At 38.6% G+C, this 24,790-nt stretch overlaps 1 long non-coding RNA gene across 1 annotated transcript in view; it reads left to right on the top strand.

Annotated features, from left to right (window-relative positions):
- LOC128647734 (uncharacterized) overlaps nucleotides 1–21,948 on the top strand; it is a 219,739-nt gene extending 197,791 nt beyond the window's left edge. The window contains exon 4 of the long non-coding RNA XR_008400395.1: nucleotides 21,796–21,948. This is a non-coding gene — a long non-coding RNA (uncharacterized LOC128647734). The remainder of the gene's footprint in view (nucleotides 1–21,795) is intronic.
- The last annotated feature ends 2,842 nt before the right edge of the window (nucleotides 21,949–24,790 follow it).

The raw sequence follows: 24,790 nt of genomic DNA, 5'->3' as shown, positions 1-24,790 counted from the left end.
TGCCAAGCTCTCAGTATATCTCTATAAAGAAAGTAAGTTTTGATGTCAGCAGGGACATCTGTAATAGCAGCAAAAGGCAAAAAGGCAAGATTCCACATCCCTAAGGCGGAGCTCTCCAATTCTGGTGTATAAAAGTGTTTAGTGTTTAAGTGTCAATCCAACATTAGACGTATTAGTGCCGCCCAATTGTAAAGTTTTAGGTTAGGCAGTCTTAGTCCTCCCTGATAGGGGTGTGCATATAAATTAGAAAGAGCTACTCTCGGCCTACCCCCCTTCCAAAGGAAGTTTGTGAGAGCTTATGCTTCATAGTTTGATAGCAAGAGGCTCCAAAGCCAAATTAAAGAGCAAAGGGGAAAGGGGGCAACCCTGCCTAGTGCCCCTCTGTGATGTTATACGTGGGGAGAAGAGACCGTTGGCCATAATATGGATCCAGGGAGTCGCATATACATTACTAATATAATGTAAGAAGGAGCCTGAGAAGCCGAAGCACTTCAAAGCATCAAAAAGATGACTCCATTCCACCCTGTCAAAGGCCTTCTCAGCATCCAAGGACAGCAGGAAGGCCTCCGACAAGCCGCAAGTCCCCTGAAATTCAGAGTTTTCAGAAAAATGGGAGATGGCATGTAACACCCGTCTCAGGTTAGTCACTGAAGTTCTTTGACACATGAACCCAGTCTGGTCGGGTGGATGATATTGATCAGAATCAATTTCAATCTATCAGTCAAGATCTTCATTAGGATCTTGTAGTCCAAATTGAGGAGGGATATGGGACGATATGATTCAGGTAGCTCAGGGTCCTTCCCAGGCCTAGGAATTAGAAATACATGTGCCATGGTGAACATTTTGGAAGGGGGTACCAGATCTTGATAGTATGAATTATATAATTTAGTTAATGTGGAGGTAATTTGAGGCTTTAGGCAATTCATTATTTTTAACTGTAGCAGAAGATACCTGCCCTCAGAATCTGCATATATTTTATAGTATCTGGTGATTGCCACTCCTCTCTTTCTATTCTTACCTGAAGCGGCCACTACCTCTCCAACCCAGGAAGACTTAAATTTGAGTGTTTCAAAAAAATCTAAATGTGTTTCTTGAATAAGAGCTATATTACTTTTTAATTTCTTGAGGTGTGTGAGAACTGCTTTCCATTTGATTGGGGAAGTAACACCCCCCTATATTCCAACATACTATGTTTAGATTATTGTTCTCAGCCATGTTCTAAACAAAACAAACAAACAAGTAAACAAGCAGAAGAGGAAAAAAAAAGAAGGAAAGGAGAACCCTTCCCTCCCAATCCCCCCTCTCCCTCTCATCATAAAATCCAGTCTTAAGCTTCTTTTCCTCTTTTCATTTAAATACATCCGGGGGAACCCCCCCCCCTTTTATTAAGTAACCACCAATCCTGAAAGTACATATAGTACATCAAAAGAAAGTAAAAGAAGAAAAGAGAAGACAAGAGTCATTCTTATAACTACGCAATTTGTGTTATTCCCTTTTCTGACATAAATTTCTCAGCCTCCTTAAAAGGACACTGAACCCAAATTTTTTCTTTTGTGATTCAGATAGAGAATGCAATTTTAAGCAACTTTCTATTTTACTCCTATTAGCAAATTTTATTCATTCTCTTGGTATCTATATTTGAAAAGCAAGAAAGTAAGTTTAGATGCTGGCCCATTTTCGTGAACAACCTGGGTTGTTCTTGCTGATTGGTGGATAAATTAATCCACCAATAAACAAGTGCTGTCCAAGGTTCTGGACTTTCTTTTTCAAATAAAGATAGCAAGAGAACGAAGAAAATTTGATAATAGGAGTGAATTAGAAAGTTGCTTAAAATTGCATGCTCTGTCTGAATCATAAAAGAAAACATTTGGGTTCAGTGTCCCTTTAAGGTTGTCAAAGAAACTCGTTTGGCCATTAATTGTAATTCTTAATATAGCTGGGTATACTATTGTAGCTTGAATTCCTAAGTTAATGAGTTTTGTGCATAGCTGCGACATTTCCCTTCTCCTCATGGAAGTCTCGTAAGAGAAATCTTGGAAGAGAGAAATCTTCACCCCTCCTAATAGGACCAGTTGAGATTTCCGATAGTATTGCAGCAAGGTTACTTTATCTTGGAAATTAAGGAGTTTAGCTGTAACCAGTCTTGGTCGCTGTTCCCTACTGGTATTAGCTATTTGTCCCCCTACTCTATGAAACCGTTCCACCTTAATAATGGGGTATGAGGCAGGGATGCCCAGGAGATTAACTAGAGTTAATTCTATTAGATTTTCATTTGCTTTATTCTCTGGAAGTCCAATTATCCTAATGTTATTTCTGCGTGACCTATTCTCAAGGTTGTCTATTTTGTATTGCATTTTTTGAAGAGTAAGACTATTAGTTTCAAGTTTAGTTTGTAACAACACATTATTATCTTCCAGATCAGATATCCTCAGCTCAGCCTCTTGAATCCTTTTAGAAAATGGTCTGACTTCGGTAGTTAATATTAAAATATCTTGCTTAATTTCTGATCTGTGGGCATCCAACTAAGGTGTTCAGGCATTCGTTATGTTCTCAACCAGAGCCTGCATATCAGTATATTCATTAATTCTTGAAGAGGCTGTACTTACAGGATGGATCTCAACCGCAGTTTCTAAAGTGTTTTTAATTTTCCTCTCTCTAGTTTTGCCGGCCATTGCTGGAGGGGTGTGTTTTTGGTATGTTGGTGAATTAATAAATGTATCCATATAATGTGCGTGAAAAAAAAAAATCAAGTGCAGATTAAGTGTGAAAAAAAATAAAATAAGAAAAAACAGGGAGAGTTTCTACAAAAAAGTGGTTTGTCTTCAATCTAGTGCGTCTAAGACCAGCTATGCCAGAAAGAAAGAGGAAAAGAAAGGAAAAGGAGAAGAGAGAGAAAAGGAAATATCCATCCAAGTAAATAATCAGATATAGGATTTTTTAAACACTTTTGTGTGTCAAACCAATATAAAAAAACTTTTTAACACTGAGCACCTGCTAGTTATAACAGAGACTTAAATGCTGCCAGCTTATAAAAAGATTCCTTTTCATATTATTGTCCAGCTGTATAATTTAGCCAGCATTCCAACCTATACATTATGCCCCTGAGACAAAGAGTTTTAAAAAAAAAAAAAAAAATTATTAGGTTAGCTGTAGCATAACATATAAATAAATGTTTATACATAATTCTATTATATAGTCAACCTTTCTAATATTTGCAAAGTATTAACTATGCCCGAGCTTATACAAAAAATGTTGGCTATAGCTTAATTATATATCTCTTTAGACTCTTATGAGAATATGCTTTAGCCTTTTATATTTAGCTAAAAATAAAAATTCCCTTTTTTTTTCTTAACATATATGTATGACAGCCACTATAGAGACAGATTTTAACCTAGGACCTCTTCTGGTTATTTCAGAAACTTCAAAGATACCAGTTTATAGAGATTAAACAATATGTTAATGTGCATTTATCTTTATTACAAAGGGACCTGCAAAAATTAAAAGTTTGGGCAGGTAAATGGAAAATGAGATTTAATACGGGAAAATGCAAGGTTCTACATTTTGGAAGTAAAAATAAGCAGGCAACGTATTATTTAAATGGGACAAGACTTAGCCAAACATAGGAGGAAAGGGATTTGGGGGTAGTAATAGATAACAAGCTAAAGATGGGTGCACAATGCAGGGCAGCAGCTTCAAAGGCTAATAAGATACTAGCATGTATTAAAAGAGGCATTGACGCAAGGGAGGAAAGCATAATTCTGTCACTATATAAAGCCCTGGTAAGACCTCACCTTGAATATGGAGTGCAGTTTTGGGGACCAATCGCAAAAAAAGATATTGCAGAACTAGAAAAAGTCCAGAGAAGGGCCACAAAGCTAATAAGGGGATTGGAGAATTTAACCTATGAGGAGAGGCTAGCCAAACTGGGTCTGTTTTCTTTAGAAAAAAGGCGCTTAAGAGGTGACATGATTACTTTATATAAATATATTTAAGGCCCATATACAGGGATGGCAGAAGCTCTGTTTATTCCAAGAAAATTGTTTGTGACCAGAGGTCACAATTTAAGGTTGGAGGAAAGGAGATTTAATCTCCTTCAACAGAAACGTTTTTTCACTGTAAGAGCAATAAAATTGTGGAACTCATTACCAAAGGAGGTAGTGAATGCCAATACCCTAGATACATTTAAAAATGATTTCGATACATTTCTGTCTATAAACAAAATTCATGGATATGATTGCTAGTATTAAATGGGTCACCTTTTAGTGGGATTATTTAAGCTTAACTGGAGCTTTTTGTATATATTTTAGATATGTATAGGTTGAACTCGATGGACTTCGGTCTTTTTTCAGCCTCATCTACTATGTAACTATGTATCTGGTTTTAACCTTCAAACCAGCATATACAGAATGGCGCTGGAAAGAAAGAAATACATTTAAGGCAGAATGGAGTATTAGGTCAGCTGTGTCTGAGCAAATGAGTACATATCAGTATGAAAATTTGTTAAATAACCAGTTTTTTAGCCAATATTTCCAATACAGAACACTTTGTCAACTTTTCAATGTACTTTTATCACCAATTTTGCTTTGTTCTCTTGGTATTCTTAGTTGAAAGCTAAACATAGGAGGTTCATATATTAATTTCTTAGACCTTGAAGGCCACCTCTTATCTGAATGCATTTTGAGAGTTTTTCACCACTAGAGGGTGTTAGTTTATGTGTGTTATATATATAACACTGTACTCACACACGTGGAGTTACCTAGGAGTTAGCACTGATTCGCTAAATTGCAAGTCTGTCAAAATAACTGAAATAAGGGGGCAGTTTGCAGAGACTTAGATACAAGGTAATCACAAAGGTAAAAAGTGTTTTAATATAGCTGTGTTGGTTATGCAAAACTAGGAAATGGGTAATTAAAGAATTATCTATCTTTTAAAACAATAAAAATTCTGGTGTAGACTGTCGCTTTAAGTCCTTTGTATTATTTATGCTCAACATTAAATGGACATGCTGAGAAGAGACCAAAGGTCCTCCCTCCTTATGTTTTAACACTACACGTTTCTCACAATATAGGTAAAGTCTACAGTTAATACTGACATGGTTCAGTGATAGATATGTTCTTCTCTCATCACACTTTTCTGCCCAAAGGGTAAGCTCCTTTCTAGAGGCTGTTTACTGCATCAAGAGCCTGCTCTTTAAGATATTCTAAAATATGCACAATTTAATCAAAATAAAGCTAGCAATTTTGTAGGGAGCACCCTACTTCTAGTTCAGTAAAATAAATATATGCCTTGGCTACATATTCATACCAGTCAAAACTGACACTTAAAAACCTGCAGATAGCTTACTTAAGCATTGCTTCTCAAGGAAACAAGGAAAACCACCTAACATATGTTTCAGCATAATGTCCTGTTCTTAAAGGGACAGTAAAGTCAAAACTAAACTTTCATGATTCCGATAGGGTATGCAATTTTAAACAACTTTCCAATTTACTTTTATCATCAAATTTGCTTTGTTCCCTTGGTGGTATTGTTGAAAAGCTAAACCTAGCTAGGCTCAAACTGATTTCTAAACAGTTGAAAACCGCCTCCTAGCTCAGAGCATTTTGAAAGTTTTTCACAGTTAGACTGTGCTAGTTCACATGTGTCATATAGATAACATTGTGCTCACTCCCGTGAGGTTATTTAGGAGTCTTCACTGATTGACCACACTGCATGTCTGTCAAAGGCACTTAGATAAGGAGGCTGTCTGCAAAGGCTTAGATACAAGGTAATCACAGAGGTAAAAATATATATTAATATAACTGTGTTGGTTATGCAAAAACGGGGAATGGGTAATAATGGGATTATCTATCTTTTTATATAAGAAAAATGTTGGTGTAGACTGTCCCTTTAAACTGATATTAAATTCTATAATATATTATATTGTGATAACACTTCTTTCTTTTATATTTTGTAGAAAGTATGAAACATTTCCTTTTTACCACTTTTCAAATCGATATGGTGATTAGGTTGGATATCAATGACTAAAATTGTTGGTCATTAATGTGCTGTAATATTTAAAAACCTCCCTGATTGGTTCAGGGGGCTGTCATGGTGTGGTAAAGACTTACAATATAACTGGCTCCCTCCACATGATCTATTACCCAGAATGTGAGAAACAGCTTCTGTGTGATGAGAAGCCCCAAAACAGGTGACTTAGATGCATGTCCATATAGGAGTTAAAGAGATATTAAACACCGCTTTTGTGCAAAATATTGTGGTTGTCCAATAATACATAGAGAGGCCAAAAAGCACATTCTATAACCTAGGTTTTCTTCAAAATACTGGAAATTGCAAAAAAAAGGTATTGATTTGTGGCATTTCAAAGAAAACCTAGATTACAGAATTGTTTTATTGTGGCTTCTCTAGGGAGGATATAACAAGTGAACGTTTTACACAAACTCGGTAGGTATTTAATATCCTTGTAATATCTAAAAATATTATATAACAAAGAAATATGACCACTGAGTTAAACTTTTCCAATTATAATATCAGAATGTATTTTAAACAACACTTACAGTATATATTATAAAATAAATGTATAGAGAAGATTACTCAGACAAGCAGTACACTGTTGTTGTTTTTTGCTAACTCTCGGCTAGATTGCAAGTTTTGCGTTATGAGTGAAAAAGCAGCGTTAAGGCTCTTTTTTAACTACCACTGGTATTATGAGTCTTGCAGGTATATCTGTACCGCTCACTTTTTTGGACATAATGAAACGTAACTACTGCAGCTTTCAAAAAGTCCTTTTTCAATGGGACTTCCATAGCACCAGTATTACGAGTTTGCCTTTCCGACCAAAAAGTGAGCAGTAAAGCCTATACCGTCAAGATTCGTACCGTAAACTGAAAGTCAGTAGTTATGGGTTTTACGCTACAAAGCTGTAGCATAAAACTCATAACTAAAGTGCTAAAAAGTACACTAACACCCATAAACTACCTATTATCCCCTAAACTGAGGCCCTCCCACATTGCAAACACTAAAATAAAATTCTTAACCCCTAATCTGCCTCTCAGGACATCGCCGCCACTATAATAAACATATTAACCCCTTAACCGCCGCACTCCCGCATCGCAAACACTAGTTAAATATTATTAACCCATAATCTGCTGTACCTAACATCGCCGCAACCTACATTACTGTTATTAACCCCTATTCTGCTGCCGCCAAAATCGCTGTCACTATACTAAAGTTATAAACCCCTAAACCTAACCATAAGTCTAACCCTAAAACCCCTTAACTTTAATGTAATTAAAATAACTCTAAATAGAAATTACTAAATAATTCCTATTTAAAACTAAATACTTACCTGTAAAATAAACCCTAAGCTAGCTACAATATAACTAATAGTTACATTGTAGTTATCTTAGGTTTTATTTTTATTCCACAGGTAAGTTTGTATTTATTTTAACTAGGTAGACTAGTTACTAAATAGTTATTAACAATTTACTAGCTACCTAGCTAAATAAATACAAATTTACATGTAAAATAAAACCTAACCTGTCTTACACTAACACCTAACCTTACACTATAATTAAATCAATTACATTAATTAAATACAATTAACTAAATTACATTAATTAAATACAATTAACTAAATTACAAAAAAAACAAACACTAAATTACACAAAATAAAAAAGAAATTATCAAATATTTAAACTAATTACACCTAATCTAATAGCCCTATGAAAATAAAAAAGCCCCCACAAAATAAAAATAAAACATAGCCTAAACTAAACTGCCAATAGCCCTTAAAAGGGCCTTTTGATGGGCATTGCCCTAAAGAAATCAGCTCTTTTACTGTAAAAAAAAATACAAACAACCCCCCAATAGTAAAACCCACCACCCACACAACCAACCCCCCAAATATAAACCTATCTAAATAAACCTAAGCTCCCCATTGCCCTGAAAAGGGCATTTGAATATGCATTACCCATAAAAGGGAATTTAGCTCTTTTTCAGCCCAAACCCCTAATATAAAATTAAAACCCACTCAATAAACCCTTAAAAAAACCTAACACTAACCCGCGAAGATCCACTTACAGTTTTTAAAGACCGGAAACACATCCTCAACGAAGCGGCAGAAGTCCTCAGCGAAGCCGGCAGAAGTCTTCATCCAAGCAGTCCGAGGTCTTTATCCAAGCCAGCAGAAGTCTTCATCCAGACGGCATCTTCTATCTTCATCCATCCGGCGCGGAGCGGCTCTATCTTCAAGACATCCGGCGCGGAGCATCCTCTTCTCTTGACTGCTAACAAAGAATGAAGGTTCCTTTAAGGGAAGTCATCCAAGATGGTGTCCCTTGAATTCCGATTGGCTGAATTCTATCAGCCAATCGGAATAAAAGGTGAAAAAATCCTATTGGCTGATGCAATCAGCCAATAGGATTGAGCTTTAATCCTATTGGCTGATCCAATAAGCCAATAGAATGCGAGCTCAATCTTATTGGCTGATTGGATCACCCAATAGGATTGAAGCTCAAGCCTATTGGCTGATTGCATCAGCCAATAGGATTTTTTCACCTTTAATTCCAATTGGCTGAAAGAATTCTATCATCCAATCGGAATTAAAGGGATGCCATCTTGGATGACGTCCCTTAAAGGAACCTTTATTCTTCGTTAGCCGTCAAGAGAAGAGGATGCTCCGCGCTGGATGTCTTGAAGATGGAGCCGCTCCACGCCGGATGGATGAAGATAGAAGATGCTGTCTGGATGAAGACTTATGCCGGCTTGGATGAAGTCTTCGGCCCGCTTGGATGAAGACTTCTGCCACTTCGTTGAGGATGGATGTCCGGTCTTCAAAAACTGTAAGTGGATCTTCGGGGGTTAGTGTTAGTTTTTTTTAAGGGTTTATTGGGTGGGTTTTAATTTTAGATTAGGGGTTTGGGCTGAAAAAGAGCTAAATGCCCTTTTAAGGGCAATGCCCATCCAAATGCCCTTTTCAGGGCAATGGGGAGCTTAGGTTTTTTAGATAGGTTTTTATTTGGGGGGTTGGTTGTGTGGGTGGTGGGTTTAACTGTTGGGGGGTTGTTTGTATTTTTTTTTACAGGTAAAAAAGCTGATTTCTTTGAGGCAATGCCCTGCAAAAGGCCCTTTTAAGGGCTATTGGCAGTTTAGTTTAGGCTAGGGTTTTTTTTTATTTGTGGGGGCTTTTTTATTTTCATAGGGCTATTAGATTAGGTGTAATTAGTTTAAATATTTGATCATTTCTTTTTTATTTTGTGTAATTTAGTGTTTGTTTTTTTGTAATTTAATTAATTGTATTTAATTAATGTAATTAATTGTGATATTGTCTGTCTGAAAACAAATGAATTATTCTCTCTTTAGCGGAGGCCAAGACTGAAGAGCCCTGAGAAATGCACGGAGTTCTAAAATATTTATTGGTAATCTCGCCTCTTGAGATTTCCAAACCCCTTGTGCTGTCAGAGCTCCCCAAACAGCTCCCCAACCTGAAAGACTCGCATCTGTTGAGATCACAGTCCAGGATGGCCGAACAAAAGAGGCCCCTTGAACCAAACAATGGTGATCTATCCACCATGTCAGAGAGTGTCGTACATTGGGATTCAAGGATATTAATTGTGATATCTTTGTATAATCCCTGCACCATGGATTCAGCATGCAAAGCTGTAGAGGTCTCATGTGAAAACAAGCAAAGGGGATCGCATTCGATGCTGCAGTCATGAGACCTAAAATGTCCATGCACATAGCCACTGAAGGGAATGACTGAGACTGAAGGTGCCGGCATGCAGCAACCAATTTTAAACGTCTCTTGTCTGTTAGAGACAGAGTCATGGACACTGAATCTATCTGGAAACCTAAAAAGGTGACCCTTGTCTGAGGAATCAAGAAACTTTTTGGTAAATTGATCCTCCAACCAAAACAACACTAGTTGATTCGTGTGAGATTCTGCAGTATGTAAAGTCTGAGCTAGTACCAAGATATCGTCCAAATAAGGAAACACCGCAATACCCTGTTCTCTGATTACAGATAGTAGGGCACCCAGAACCTTTGAAAAGATTCTTGGAGCTGTTGCTAGGCCAAATGGAAGAGCAACAAATTGGTAATTCTTGTCTAGAAAAGAGAATCTCAGAAACTGATAGTGTTCTGGATGAATCGGAATATGAAGGTATGCATCCTGCAAGTCTATTGTGGACATATAATGTCCTTGCTGAACAAAAGGCAGAATAGTCCTTATAGTCACCGTCTTGAAAGTTGGTACTCTTACATAACGATTCAAAATTTTCAGATCCAGAACTGGTCTGAACAAATTTTCTTTCTTTGGTACAATGAATAGGTTTGAATAAAACCCCAAACCTTGTTCCTGAGGAGGAACTGGTATTATTACCCCTGAAGACTCCAGGTCTGAAACACACTTCAGAAAAGCCTGAGCTTTTACTGGATTTACAGGGATGTGTGAGAGAAAAAATCTTCTCACAGGAGGTCTTACTTTGAATCCTATTCGATACCCTTGAGAGACAATGCTCTGAATCCAATGATTTTGGACAGAATTTATCCAAAAATCCTTGAAAAACCTTAATCTGCCCCCTACCAGCTGAGCTGGAATGAGGGCCACACCTTCATGCGGACTTAGGGGCGGACTTTGGTTTCCTAAATGGCTTGGATTTATTCCAATTTGAGGAAGGCTTCCAACTGGAAGCAGATTCCTTGGGAGGAGGATTGAGTTTTTGTTCCTTATTCTGACGAAAGGAACGAAAACGGTTAGAAGCCTTAGATTTACCCTTAGGTTTTTTATCCTGAGGCAAAAAAACTCCTTTTCCTCCAGTAATAGTTGAAATAATAGAATCCAACTGAGAACCAAATAAATTATTACCTTGGAAAGAAAGAGATAGTAATCTAGATTTAGATGTCATATCAGCATTCCAAGATTTAAGCCACAAAGCTCTTCTAGCTAATACAGCTAAAGACATGGATCTAACATCAATTTTGATAATATCAAAAATGGCATCACAAATAAAATGATTAGCATGTTGCAGTAAGTGAACAATGCTAGATATGTCAAAATCAAATTCATGTTGCGCTAAATTTTCCAACCAGAAAGTTGATGCAGCCGCAACATCACCCAAAGAAATAGCAGGTCTGAGAAGATGACCTGAATATAAATAGGCCTTCCTTAGATAAGATTCAAGCTTCCTATCTAAAGGATCCTTAAAGGAAGTGCTATCTTCCATAGGAATAGTGGTACGTTTAGCAAGAGTAGAAATAGCCCCATCAACTTTGGGGATCTTTTCCCAAAACTCTATAGATTTTGCTGGTAAAGGATACAATCTCTCAAACCTTGAAGAAGGAATAAAGGAAGTACCTGGCTTATTCCATTCCCTAGAAATCATATCAGAAATAGCCTCAGGAATGGGAAAAACACCTGGGGAAACCACAGGAGGTTTAAAAACAGCATTTAAACGTTTATTAGACTGAACGTCAATAGGACTGGTTACCTCAATATCCAAAGTAATTAACACTTCTTTTAATAAAGAACGCATATACTCTATTTTAAATAAATAAGTAGATTTGTCAGTGTCAATCTGAGGAAGGATCTTCTGTTTCAGATAGATCCTCATCAGAAGAGGATGAATTATTGTGTTGTTGGTCATTTGAAATTTCATCAGCTAAATGAGAAGTTTTAAAAGACCTTTTACGTTTATTAGAAGGTGGAAATGCAGACAAAGCCTTCATAATAGAATCAGAAACAAATTCTTTAAAATTTACAGGTATATCATGCACATTAGAAGTTGAAGGAACTGCAACTGGCAATGTATTATTACTGATAGAAACACTATCTGCATGTAAAAGTTTATCATGACAACTATTACAAATGACATTCGGTGGAATAATTTCTACAATTTTACAACAAATGCACTTAGCTTTGGTAGAACCAATGTCAGGCAGCAATGCTCCAGCAGAAACTTCAGAGACAGGATCAGATTGGGACATCTTGCTCAATGAAAGAGAAAAAACAACATATAAAGCAAAATTATCTATTTCCTTAAATGACAGTTTCAGGAATGGGAAAAAATGCAAAAGCATAGGCCTCTTGATAGAGAAGAAAACAGGAGGCAAACATCAATGGGGTATTGAAATAATGAAAAAAAATTGGCACCAAGTATGACGCACAATGTAACGTAAACTTTTTTGGCGCAAAAAATGACCGGAAATGACACACTTGCGTCACTAATGACGCCGCCGTGTGAAAGGTCTCGGCGTCACGTATGACGCCGGAAATGACGAAGTTGCGTCATAAACATATCTTTTCGCACCAAAAAAAGTTTGAGCCAAAAACGACGCAATAAAGTCTAGCATTTGATGCACCCGCGGGCCTAACACCCGCAATTGCAAAAAAGTAGTCAAATTGAAAAAAGACTAACCCCAGGTAAGAAATAAATTTCTTAAATTGTTTACATTCCCAAATATGAAACTGACAGTCTGCAGAAGGAAATACATGAACCTGACTCATGGCAAATATAAGTACAATACATATATTTAGAACTTTATATAATTGCATAAAGTGCCAAACCATAGCTGAGAGTGTCTTAAGTAATAAAAACATACTTACCAAAAGACACCCATCCACATATAGCAGATAGATAAACCAGTACTAAAACAGTTATTAGTAGAGGTAATGGTAAATTGAGAGTATATCGTCGATCTGAAAAGGGAGGTAGGAGATGAATCTCTACGACCGATAACAGAGAACCCATGAAATAGACCCCGTTAGGGAAATCATCGTATTCAATAAGTGATACTCCCTTCACGTCCCTCTGACATTCGCTGTACTCTGAGAGGAATCGGGCTTCAACAATGCTGAGAAGCGCATATCAACGTAGAAATCTTAGCACAAACTTACTTCCCCACCTCCATAGGAGGCAAAGTTTGTAAAAACTGAATTGTGGGTGTGGTGAGGGGTGTATTTATAGGCATTTTGAGGTTTGGGAAACTTTGCCCCTCCTGGTAGGATTGTATATCCCATATGTCACTAGCTCATGGACTCTTGCCAATTACATGAAAGAAATGCAAGTCTGTCAAAAGAACTGAAATAAGGGGGCAGTTTACAGAGGCTTAGATACAAGGTAATCACAGTGGTAAAAAGTGTAATAATATAACTGTGTTGGTTATGCAAAACAGGGTAATGGGTAATAAAGGGATTATCTATCTTTTTAAATAATACAAATGTTGGTGTAGACTGTCCCTTTAACCCCTTAATGACAGAGGACTTACCAGGTACGTCATAGAAAAACATTCCCTTAATGACAATTGAAGTACCTGGTACGTCCTCTGTTGTTAGAAGCACTGGAAGCGATCATGATCGCTTCCAGCTGCTTACAAGGGATTGTAGTGATGCCTCAATATTGAGGCATCACTGCAATCCCTTATTTTACCCACCGATGCAGAAAGGGCCACTCTGTGGCCCTCTCTGCATCGGACTATGGCGATCAGGCATTCGTTGGTGGGTGGGAGCAACTTCTTTGAGAAGCGTTAAGGATATGCTCCATATTTCTGTTACTTACTTTCAGTTATGCTAATTTCGCCGGTTGCGGCCGGGGGGGAGGGGGTGCGGGTGCGCGCACATGCGCGCGCAAGCAAAATATGCCCGGAAGAAAAAGGAAAAAAAAAAAATCTATGCAGATGCATGGGGATCTTATTTGTTTAGTAAGGGATCTGGGAGGGGGAGGGATGTAGATTATTAAGGGGGGCCAGCTACACTACAGAAAACAAATTTTTAATCTAAAAAAGTTAAAAAAAAAACGATTTTTGGGGGCAAATTGGGTACTGGCAGACAGCTGCCAGTACCCAAGATGGCGGCAAATAGGTAGAGGGGGAGGGTTAGAGAGATGTATGGGGGGATCAGGGCGGTTGTGGGGTAAGGGGGGATGCAGACTGCAGACAGTATGAAATAAATAAAAAAAAATAATAAATGATTTTTATTTCAGTACTGGCAGACTTTCTGCCAGTACTTAAGATGGCGGTGACAATTGTGAGGTGGGGGAGGGAAGAGTGCTGTTTGAGGGAGGTCAGGGGGGGATCAGGGGGTGGGATGTGTCAGGTGGGAGGCTGATCTCTACCATAAGATAAAAATTAACCCTACAAGCTACCTAATTAACCCCTTAACTGCTGGGCATATTACAAGTGTGGTGCGCAGCAGCATTTAACGGCCTTATTATTACCAAAAAGCAAAGCCAAAGCCATATATGTCTGCTATTTCTGAACAAAGGGGATCCCAGAGAATCATTTACAACCATTTATGCCATAATTGCACAAGCTGTTTGTAAATAATTTCAGTGAGAAACCTAAAATTGTGAAAAATGTAACCGTTTTTTTTTTATTTGATCGTATTTGGCGGTGAAATGGTGGCATGAAATATACCAAAATGGGCCTAGATCATTAATTTGGGTTGTCTATTACACTACACTAAAGCTAAAATTAAACCTAAAAGCTCCCTACAAGCTCCCTAGTTAACCCCTTCACTGCTGGGCATAATACACGTGTGGTGTGCAGCGGCATTTAGCGGCCTTCTAATTACCAAAAAGCAACGCCAAAGCCATATATGTCTGCTATTTCTGAACAAAGGGGATCCCAGAGAAGCATTTACAACCATTTATGCCATAATTGCACAAGATGTTTGTAAATAAATTCAGCGAGAATCCTAAAGTTTGTGAAAAAAATTGTGAAAAAGTCAACAATTTTTTTTATTTGATCGCATTTGGCGGTGAAATGGTGGCATGAAATATACCAAAATGGGCCTAGATCAATACTTTGGAATGTCTTCTAAATAAAAATATATACTTGTCAAGGGATATTCAGGGATTCCTGAAAGATATCAATGTTCCAATGTAACTAGCGTTAATTTTGAAAAAAAGTGGTTTGGAAATAGCAAAGTGCTACTTGTATTTTTTGCCCTATAACTTGCAAAAAAAAAAAGAACATGTAAACATTGGGTATTTATAAACTCAGGACAAAATCTAGAAACTATTTAGAATGGGTGTTTTTTGGTGGTTGTAGATGTGTAACAGATTTTGGGGGTCAAAGTTAGAAAAAGTGTGTTTTTTTTCCATTTTTTCCTCATATTTTGTATTTTTTTATAGTAAATTATAAGATATGATGAAAATAATGGTATCTTTAGAAATTCCATTTAATGGCGAGAAAAACGGTATATAATATGTGTGGGTACAGTAAATGAGTAAGAGGAAAATTACAGCTAAACACAAACACTGCAGAAATTTAAAAATAGCCATTGTCATTAAGGGTAAGAAAATTGAAAAATGGTCCGGTCATTAAGGGGTTAAACTGATATTAAATTCTATAATATATTATATTGTGATAACACTTCTTTCTTTTATATTTTGTAGAAAGTATGAAACATTTCCTTTTTACCACTTTTCAAATCGATATGGTGATTAGGTTGGATATCAATGACTAAAATTGTTGGTCATTAATGTGCTGTAATATTTAAAAACCTCCCTGATTGGTTCAGGGGGCTGTCATGGTGTGGTAAAGACTTACAATATAACTGGCTCCCTCCACATGATCTATTACCCAGAATGTGAGAAACAGCTTCTGTGTGATGAGAAGCCCCAAAACAGGTGACTTAGATGCATGTCCATATAGGAGTTAAAGAGATATTAAACACCGCTTTTGTGCAAAATATTGTGCTTGTCCAGGACTGAACAGGACTTTTGGTTTCCAGCCAAATTGGTCAGCATGTTTGAGTAATCACAATCCAAAAAGTACATTAAAAACAAATGTGTTTTCCCCAAAAAAGTTGTCAAAAAGGCCTTTCATGTGTTAACTACTTGTTATCAAGCTAGAAACTAGGAAGCTACCTGAAACTGACATATGCAATATTTCACACCTCTAAGGTGAATGTAAAGTCACCTCTAATGCTTAACACAATATTGTGAAGCAATTCAAATAAGGGGGAGTTTTAATTCATCAATGTTCCCAATTTTATTATTAAGTCGTAAATTTTACCTTTTTAACTCCGTTTTCGTGCTGCGCTTCCTCCACCCACCATAATGTCCCTTATTATTGCAATGATTGACAGCTACTCTTGCTAATCCTCTTCCCCCCCCCCCCCGGGGCGTTCAGCCTCTTTTTAGATACGTCTTAGGCCTCTTCAGCGCATGCGTTAGAATTTTTTTATCCACCTTTAGATGAAATGCGTGTTCACGGGACGCTCATGCGCTCTAGCACACAATTATCCCATTCCCAATAAGAAAACTCCAAGTCTGAGGTAGGGTTATTCTCTTAAATGCAGGCAATTTTTTGCAAGGTTTTGGTGTGGAAAGTAAATGTGACCTGGGTACAATAGAAAAGAAAGTTTAGGAGCACCGGGTGTGTTTTAAAACATCAAAATTTAACGTTCTCAACAATCTCTGCAATCCAATTGGTCAATGGGCACACACCTTCTAAATAAACTGACCAATTGGCTATCATATGCTCACAGTTGTCCCACCTCTCAAATGACTATCAGCTGCTGCATAGTGCTCTGAAATGCCGTCTACGACCGCACTGCTATTCTAATAATGTAGATACTTATCCTAGAGCGCTATTTGATAAAACTCAGGAATCCTGACAAGGCTATAGGAAAAAAATGTACATAAGGTATTATAATGTTTGGTTGCTCCGGACTTGTAATGTCCTAATTAGATTAAAGCCAATTCACAGTTCTAAATTCTGTGGTGCTTAGGCAGCCTAATGTGCGTAAATGTGACCTGCACAACATAGCAATGCATATGCACCACAGATGGGACAGATCCTTTAGCAAACGGGACAGATCATTTAGCAAACACAAACTTCTTCCATAGTGAAGCTTTATAGTGGAGATGGAGCTAAACACTATAGTGGAGATGGAAACACTATAGCGGAGATGCAGCTGCTCTCGACGGTATAATAGTACTCAATGAATGTACTAATTCATTCATTGAAAACTATTTGTCATTTACAATACTGCAGAGTTTGACGACTGCACAGTTTAAAACACGATTATATATATTTTAATAGCAAAGGATATAATATTAAAAAAAATTAGCGACTACATTAAGGTACTGTTAAGAAATGCATTGAGGTCGTCAGTAAGTGTAAAATTTACATTCACTTTAAGGTTGCATTAAAATTCTTTTTAATTAACCCCCATGTACAGTGTGTAAGGGAACTACTCATTTACGTGTGTAAGATTAAGCTATTACAATCCAAATCCATCCTCATAATTATGAAAACAATATAAATGGCATTTGTATCTAGGCATGATGGGTATACCGGGCATGTTTGCTCTATCACTATACAGTAACTTTTAATATTTTAAAAGTATTGTGTTTTTTTTTAAAAGAAATTACTTTTATTGATTTATTTCTGGTTTGACATTATAAACATCTGAAAACAAGAAGATGACTACGGGTTTCTATTAAAAGACATATGACATCTTCTTAAACTGGATTTTAACTGTAATGAAACTGTAAAACGTGAAACCGCTCTATTGCAATTAATATTGTAGCTGTAAAGAAAATGTTCAAATGAGAGTGCTCCTTCATAAATGTGTTTTTAAAAGGAAATGAGCTTTAGTAAACAGGTTTTTCAAACAGGACCACATCATGAGCCAAAAGTCAAAACACATTCACGACAGTGGCGTAGACTATTTATGTATATATATGTATTATATATATATGTATGAACAGACATATGTATTTATATAAACACATAAATATGTATACATATGTAGACATATATATATATATATATATATGCAATATTCATATATAATAAAGTAACTATGTATGTATGTACTGTAAACATTTAACATTCCAATGTCGCATTGGAGGAATATGTTTTAAATAGATATTCCATATATGTGTATATATATATATATATATATATATGTATGTATATGTCTATACCTATATATAATTCTATATTTATAGGTATAGATATTTGTTTTACAAAAAAACCCCATCATATGCATATCGAAATATGTATTTAAGAACAATCCTATAATATAAAAAGCCAAGTGTGTTTGTCCGAAGCTGTCATGCGCAGTAGAGACTGTGCAAGGACAAACACACCTGGCCTTCAACAGACTGACCTGGCATCTGATCCTCCACCGTGAGAATAGTAGATGTGACGGGGCGGGGCCAGCCGGGCATGGCACGGGTGGGGTCCGGGCAGAGTGGACGTGAGATGCGCAGATGGGGCCTAGCCTGATGCGGGGGGACCAGGCAGGACTGGGCGTGAGGCGGACGGGGCTTGCTGGGTGGACGTGATGGGGGCGGGGCCAGGAGCTGTGGCCGTGAGAGATAGTGCTCAAAAGAGGGGGGATAGAGAGAGCAAAAGAGGGGGGGATAGAGAGAGCAAAAGAGTGGGGGATAGAGAAAGCAAAATAATGGTGCATAGAGAGAACAAAAGAGAGGGAGAGAGACAGCAAAAGAGAGGGGGAGAGAGAGCACAAAAGAGAGGTGAGAAAATAGAGGGGGGAGAGAGAGAGCAAAAGAGAGGGGGGAGAGAGAGATCAAAAGAGAGGGAGAGAGACAGCAAAAGAGAGGGGGGAGAGAGAGCAAAAGAAAGAGGGAGAGAGAGCAAAAGAGAGGGGGAGAGAGCTAAAGAAAGGGGAGAGAGAGAGCAAAAGCAGGGGGATAGAGAGAGCAAAAGAGAGGGAGAGAGACAGCAAAAGAGAGAGGGGAGAGAGAGAGAGCAAAAGAGAGGGGAGAGAGAGCAAAAGAGAGGGGGAGAGAGAGAGCAAAAGAGAGGAGGGAGAGAGAGAGCAAAAGAGAGGGAGGAGAGAGAGCACACAAGAGAGGGGGAGAGAGAGACCAAAAGAGAGGGGGAGAGAGAAAGAGCAAAAGAGAGGGGGAGAGAGAGAGAGCAAAAGAGAGGGGGGAGAGCGCAAAAGAGAGGTGAGAAAAGAGAGGGGGGAGAGAGAGAGCAAAAGAAAGAGGGAGAGAGAGAGCAAAAGAGGGGGATAGAGAGAGCAAAAGAGAGGGGGAGAGAGAGAACTAAAGAAAGGGGAGAGAGAGAGAGAGAGAGAGAGAGAGAGAGAGCAAAAGCACGGGGATAGAGAGAGCAAAAGAGAGGGAGAGAGACAGCAAAAGAGAGAGGGGAGAGAGAGAGAGCAAAAGAGAGGGGAGAGAGAGCAAAAGAGAGGGGGAGAGAGAGAGCAAAAGAGAGGGGGGGAGAGAGAGAGCAAAAGAGAGGGAGGAGAGAGAGCACACAAGAGAGGGGGAGAGAGAGACCAAAAGAGAGGGGGAGAGAGAAAGAGCAAAAGAGAGGGGGGAGAGCGCAAAAGAGAGGTGAGAAAAGAGAGGGGGGAGAGAGAGAGAGCAAACGAGAGAGGGGAGAGAGGGAGCAAAAGAGAGGGAGAGAGACAGCAAAAGAGAGGGGGGAGAGAGAGCAAAAGAAAGAGGGAGAGAGAGAGCAAAAGAGGGGGATAGAGAGAGCAAAAGAGAGGGGGAGAGAGAGAGCTAAAGAAAGGGGAGAGAGAGAGAGAGAGAGAGAGAGAGAGAGAGAGAGCAAAAGCGCGGGGATAGAGAGAGCAAAAGAGAGGGAGAGAGACAGCAAAAAAGAGAGGGGAGAGAGAGAGAGAGCAAAAGAGAGGGGAGAGAGAGCAAAAAAATGGGGGAGATAAAGAGCAAAAGAGAGGGGGAGAATGAGAGCAAAAGAGAGGGGGAGAGAGAGAGCAAAAGAGAGGAGGAGAGAAAGAGCAAAGGAGAGGGGGAGAGAGACAGCTAAAGAGAGGGAGAGAGAGCAAAAGAGAGGGGGAGAGAGAGAGAGCATAAGAGAGGGGGGAGATAGAGAGAGCAAAAGAGAGGGGGAGAGAAAGAGCAAAAGAGAGGGGGAGAGAGATAGCTAAAGAGAGGGAGAGACAGCAAAAGAGAGGGGGAGAGAGAGCAAAAGAAGAAAGAGAGAGAGAGGGAGAGAGAGAGCAAACGTGGGGGGGGATAGAGAGAGCAAAAGAGGGGGAGAGAGAGAGCAAAAGAGAGGGAGAGAGAAAGCAAAAAAGAGGGGGAGAGAGAGCAAAAGAGAGATGAGAGAGAGCAAAAGAGAAGGGAAGAGAGAGCAAAACAGAGGGGGGAGAGCACAAAAGAGAGGGGGAGAGAGAGCCCAAAAGAGAAGGGGGTAAGCAAGGGGGGGAGAGAGAGAGCAAAATAGAGGGGGAAGAGAGAAAGCAAAAGAGGGGGAGAGAGAGCAAAAGAGAGGGAGATAGACAGCAAAAGTGAAGGGGAGAAAGAGCAAAAGATAGGGGAGAGAGAGAGAGAGCAAAAGAGGAAGATAGAGAGAGCAAAAGAGAGTGAGATCGAGGCAGCAAAAGAGAGAGGGGAGAGAGAGAGCAAAAGAGAGGGGGGAGAGAGCGCAAAAGAGAGGGGGGAGAGATTGCACAAAAGAGAGTGGGGAGAGAGAGAGCAAAAGAGAGGGGGAGAGAGAGAGCAAAAGAGAGGGGAGAGAGAGCGCAAAAGAGAGGGGGAAGGGAGAGAGCAAAAGAGGGAGAGAGAACAAAAGAGAGGGGGGAGAGAGAGAGCAATGGAGAGGGGGAGAGAGAGAGAGAGCAAAAGAGAGGGGAGAGAGAGAATAAAAGAGAGGGGAGAGAGAGCAAGGGGTGGGACCGCTGTACTGCAAAAAATGGCCCGTGTATGCAGGCTTTAGGACTAGTTAGAACATATTCTGCTATGTGAAGAACACTGGACTTTGAAATATTCAAATTTCATGTCAGGTTACAGCACTTGAGAAAAAGTTATTGTGTTTGCAGTCCATTGAAGTCTATGAGCGAATACGTTAACACGGTCGTGACTTTTTACATACGTTGGGTTAGTGCTTGTGCAAAAGCTTTTTAATTCCAACTTGTAATACAAGCACTACCCAACGCAAGTAAAAAACTTACATCTAGCAGAGTTAATGCGCGAGCGAGAGTGCAAACAACTGCTCCACTCATAATCTAGCCCAGAGAATTCTGCAGCACTTGCATCTACAATATTGAACTTCTAAACAGAATTGTGCCTTTGTGTAGTCAGAACTGTAAAACACACTATCGTGAAATGTGTTTGGACTTTGTACTCACTAAAATGCAATAACATTTGAAATCCTGTTCACCAAGATATATTTCCTTTTAAAAACAGGTTCATGAAGGCTCTCGTTTGAACAGCTTCTTCTGCAGCTACAATATTGCAATGTAACGGTTTCACGTTTTACAGTTTCAGTACTGTTAAAATACACTTTAAAAAGATTTCATAAGTCCCATAGTAAATTTCTTGTTTGTAGAACAAGACAAAATAGAAATGGTGCTTATATATCCATACAAGTAAATTCAAAAAACATTCTTTTGAAATATTAAAAGTATCATTATAGTGTTAGGGCACCATGATATAAAGGGATACTAAACCCAATTTTTTTTATTTAATGATTCGGATAGAGCATGCAATTTTAAGCAACTTTCTAATTTACTCCTATTGAAAAAACTATTAGGTAATGCACAATGTTATGGGATATCAAACACCTCTATATAGATACAACACCTTCCCTTGTTGTATCAAAAAAGTTTTTCTTTGCATTTGGTAATTTACTCTCTTCGTATCTTTATTTGAATAGCAAGAATGAAAGCTTAGGGGCTGGGCCCATTTTAGGTTCAGCACCTTGGTAGCGCTTGCTGATTGATGGCTAAAAAAAAGAAATCATTTGGGTTTAGTAACCCTTTATTTTCTAATGATAATATTTTGAGTACACTGTTCCTTTACATTTGTGACTTATGCCTTCATCTCTTCTCTGTTACAGATTTTCGTATCATCTGCAAAAAGACACACCTTCTCTTGAAGCCGGCAAGCAAAATAATTGATAACATGTTAAACAAAACTGGTCCCAGCACTAAACCCTGGGACTCACAAATCCCATTCTATTAAATAAAATACTCTACATTGTATCCTTAAAGAGTTTGAAACTTAAAATATGAAGACTACCGTTACCAATTTGAGAAGCCTCATTCTCATTTTAAAGCCTTATTTTCTTTTGCTAAGAAACTTGCCAATAAGTGGTTTTAGGCAAGACTGGTCAAACTAGTAGCTGTTGGAATGGCTAAAACAGGTAGACTGGTATATAAAGTTACATTTTGGTAGGTCTGGTAAAGATAAATAACTACCAACACAGTTTATATGTAGTGATGTCGCGAATTGTTCGCCGGCGAATGTATGCAATGTTCGATCCGCCCCCTATTCATCATCATTGAGTAATACTTTGACCCTGTACCTAACAGTCAGCAGGCACATTCCAGCCAATCAGCAGCAGACCCTCCCTCCCAGACCCTCCTACCTCCTGGACAGCATCCATTTTAGATTCATTCGGAAGCTGCATTGTTAGTGAGAGGAGGGACAGTGTAGCTGCTGCTGATTTAATAGGGAAATCTATAGCTAGGCTAGTGTATTCAGTGTCCACTACAGTCCTGAAGGACTCATCTGATCTCTGTTGTAAGGACAGCACCCCAAAAAGCCCTTTTTAGGGCTGCTTTGTTTTTTTTCCCTGTGTAATCTAATTGCAGTTGCCTGCCTGCCAGCGTGTGTGTCAGGCTCACAGCATATACTGTGCCCACTTGCCCAGTGCCACCACTCATATCTGGTGTAACAGTAGTGTAGATTTTAAAAAACAACACTTTTTTGACTGTGTTAAATAATAGCAGTCAGTTTCCTTCACACGTGTGCGTTTAAGTGCCTGCCTGCCAGGGCACAGTGTCACCCCAGTGCAACTCATATCTGGTGTAACAGTAGTGTAGATTTAAAAAAAAAACAACACTTTTTTGACTGTGTTAAATAATAGCAGTCAGTTTCCTTCACACGTGTGCGTTTCAGTGCCTGCCTGCCAGGGCACAGTGTCACCCCAGTGCAACTCATATGTGGTGTAACAGTAGTGTAGATTTAAAAAAAACAACACTTTTTTGACTGTGTTAAAAAATAGCAGTCAGTTTCCTTCACACGTGTGCGTTTAAGTGCCTGCCTGCCAGGGCACAGTGTCACCCCAGTGCAACTCATATCTGGTGTAACAGTAGTGTATATTTAAAAAAAAAAAAACACTTTTTTGACTGTGTTAAATAATAGCAGTCAGTTTCCTTCACACGTGTGCGTTTCAGAGTCCCTGTGGGTTTTAAAATTCGCCTGCCTATTGAAGTCTATGGTGGTTTGCCCGGTTTGCCCGTTCGCGAACAGTTGTGGAAGTTCGCGTCCGCCGTTCGCGAACGCAAAATTTTAGGTTCGCGACATCACTATTTATATGGCTAGAACTGATACAAGCAATTGCCTAATTCAGAACTTATAAAGGAGATGTACTTTCCAGGTAGTAACCACATGCCAAGCTGAAAAAGGAATTATCAGTTATCAGAAAAGCCTAGGCCTCGCTATACGATGGAAAGCATAAAACTGAATAAATTAAACTCTATTATATATAGATCAAAGCAGACCACAAACAAGAAATACCAAAACCAGTAACATGTTGTAAAGTAGAATCAATACTATTAGTTTTTCTTTTTTATAACTTCCAATCACTACAGAAGAGAATCCAGTGACATATTTTTTTAAAATATTCACTAAAAGGTTATCTTGCAGATTGAAAATTAATTTTACCTATGAGCAATTAAGCCTTGAAGTGAAAAAAAAAATCTGCATAAGAAAGAAATATATTAAAGCACTGGAATTGCAACATTGCTAGGGTTTTACTATTTCAGAACATTCCACTTATACAGCACTTGAAAGACTTAACCAAATATAAATAAGGTGCTTCACTGATCTAATCAATCAATGTAGTATATTGCAGGGTTTATTATGTCTGCAGTATATACAACCGCCTCTCTGGGGCAGTGGAAAAGAGGTAGGTTTTAGAGGTAAATGACAGGAAAGGTACGAAAAAATGCTTATATTTAAAATATAATGCATCCATGCACATTTCAATATTGAGCTTTCTGTCCCTTAAATGTCTTCACAATTATTCAATTATTTATTATATATATATATATATATGTATAGTGAGACATAACAAGAGAACTCATCCTGGAAAGTAGCCAGGTTGAAAAAAAAGACAGGGAAACAGCACTCTTTTAAAGTAATCAGTATTTTTTACTAGCACAATATAATATACATAAATGGTAAAGGAGATGGCATACGGGTGTCCTCCCTCCGCCTTGGCACTGCAAGGATAGGCAGAATCCACCGTGTGTGAAAATACAGAATCTGATTGCAACAAAAATATATTACAAAGAAACAATACTATAGGACCTATAGAGTCCGATAGACAAAACCTGACCGGTCAGGGGATGTGCGAAACAAATTGCCCAAAAATTGTAAATGCAGCAAGATGCAGAGCTGGCTAAAGTAAAGCCTGTCACACTTCCTACACCCGGCTGCACACAGCACCCCTGTGAAGAGGTAATTGCTGGGCAGGTAAAACGGAATGTGGGATCTAAGAAAGTAATGACAGCCTTATGACAAGCGGAATATGATAATCAGGCATACCTTGCAATATGTACAATATAGAAAATATATACAGAGGGAAAGTGTGTACCAAAGATCAACTACTCCCTGCTGCATCCGACACCTCTCTCAGGAGGTATGACAGGTCGGGCAGGTAGTGTAGTGGGATCTAAGTGATCAAATGGAGACACGCCCTCAGGATATGTACATGGGTTAATGAGCCATACATTTCAATCTTCATATGGAAATGACATAAGTAAACTCAAACACAAGGCATAGGTTAGTGTCTGAAATGACCAATTGACACATTAAAGCAAACA

This window comes from Bombina bombina, chromosome 2 (assembly GCF_027579735.1).
Source record: "Bombina bombina isolate aBomBom1 chromosome 2, aBomBom1.pri, whole genome shotgun sequence".
NCBI lineage: Eukaryota > Metazoa > Chordata > Amphibia > Anura > Bombinatoridae > Bombina > Bombina bombina.
The sequence above is the reverse complement of the archived record's forward strand: the minus strand, read 5'-3'. Positions and strand labels throughout refer to the sequence as shown.